The sequence below is a fragment of the Pteropus vampyrus genome, unplaced genomic scaffold, assembly GCF_000151845.1.
Source record: "Pteropus vampyrus isolate Shadow unplaced genomic scaffold, Pvam_2.0 Scaffold365, whole genome shotgun sequence".
NCBI classification, from domain to species: Eukaryota; Metazoa; Chordata; class Mammalia; order Chiroptera; family Pteropodidae; genus Pteropus; species Pteropus vampyrus.
The window spans coordinates 25,262-27,009 of NW_011889146.1; the positions used below are offsets into that span (position 1 = coordinate 25,262).

Consider the following 1,748-nt stretch of genomic DNA (forward strand, 5'->3'; position numbering starts at 1 on the left):
GTATATCTGTGGAGAAAGACAACTGATTTCTTTCATTATGACATTATTCCCATCTGGAAAGAAACACAATAGATTTAGAACCTAAAGAGTGTTAAAAGCACTGTACAGATACAACATTGGCCTTTAAAAGCCACCGCCAGTGATAACTGCATGCCAGACATGCTTTTTAGATTTCCTCATCCCACACCACTCTCATATTCACTCCTACTATTCCACACATGTACACGAAAAAAGTTAAGTTAGATTAAAAACAACCAAAACACATAGATCATGTTTACCAAAACAAACATCCTGATTATGCTGATTTTCTCACAATCACACTACCTTCCTAATAAAGGCAAAATTTTCAAAAATAAACTGTATTGAACTTTGAAGAAGACATTTACCATAATAACAAACATTTCCCTAATAACAGAAACAAAAATTCCTCACTGAGACCACTGGAAACTCCATTCATTTATACAGTCCTCATGCCTTGCCTGTCTGCTGATGCCTTGTAAAGTAAAAGTGGAATAGGAGTGACTCTGGCATCTGGGCTTTCTTTTATATAACCTTTCCCACATTTGACATTCTTCATGGTAGTTACCCTTGAGCTCATGATTCCTTAAGCCACATCCAAAGTCAGGTTAGAGCTCTTCTAAAATGTTTTCCTCCCTACAACCTTGAAAATGTCTCCCATTTTTGGAAAACATAGAGTCAAACCAGCTTTTAGCAGAGCTTTTGACCCCAGGGGTAGCTTCTGCAGACCAACCTCAGGCTTCTAGCAAGGTGGGAGTACACCTTGCTAGGGCCTGCATCCCAGGGCCTGGAGCACAAAAACCAAATGAAGGAAAACATGGTGAAGAAGACTATCACATAACCCTACTCCTGCTTGGCGGTCAGCTGATTACAGAATCTTACTCTTGACTTTGTGCACAATCAGTGTTTTTTAGTAAATGGACTATGTCTATTCTTCAACAACCCATGCTGTGGGCTTTTGCAATAAAGTATCTCTAAAAAGAGCTGAAGAGCTGGAGTTAGGGTCATCTAATGTATTTTGCATGGGGTTTGTGATTACTATTCAATCCTTGAATATAATAAAGATATGTATCATGAGCTTTGCCAGATATATGTCAGGAATATCCATACGAGATGACGTTTTCTTTTTTTCTTTTTTTAAAATTATATAACGAGGCTTTCTCCCATCTCTTAATTTAGGAAGTTAAAATCTCTGTTTTAGAAAATGTTCCTTACTCTGCTATTCTTTATAGCACCACACTGGTTAAACTTTTGTGCTAAATTGTCAAGGCTGTTACACAGAAGTAGGATTCTAGGAGAGTTTGACTGTATTTCAAATAGCATAAATATTACTTATAGAAAAATAAGCAAAAGACAAAAACTGATCCAAATGACTGAAAAGTCTAGTTAATTGGTTCCAAGTAGTTTTCTAATCATGTAACTGCATTTTACTCTCATTTCATCCAAGTAGTTGCAGGAAAGGAGGAACTTTTTGCAAAAAAATTTTTGAGCTTTCATTTTGTTTCTGTTTTTAAGACTTTGGAAGTGGTACTTAAGTTTTCCTTTAATATTTTACTTATGCTGTTTTCGTATAAATATAAGCCCAACTCTTCAAACTGTAATTGAAAGAAAATTGCTGGAGACACTGTAACTTTGATCCATCAGACATTTGAGGGAAAGTTCATTTTTAATCCTGTAAGAATGTCATCTCAAATGAACTTGGGAGTTCTGCTGATGACCTGGGCTCTGGC

The 1,748-nt window shown here is 36.3% G+C and overlaps 1 pseudogene; it reads left to right on the forward strand.

Moving 5' to 3' along the window:
* The window catches only part of LOC105305122, a 10,636-nt pseudogene that overhangs the window by 328 nt on the left and 8,560 nt on the right, over positions 1 to 1,748 (forward strand).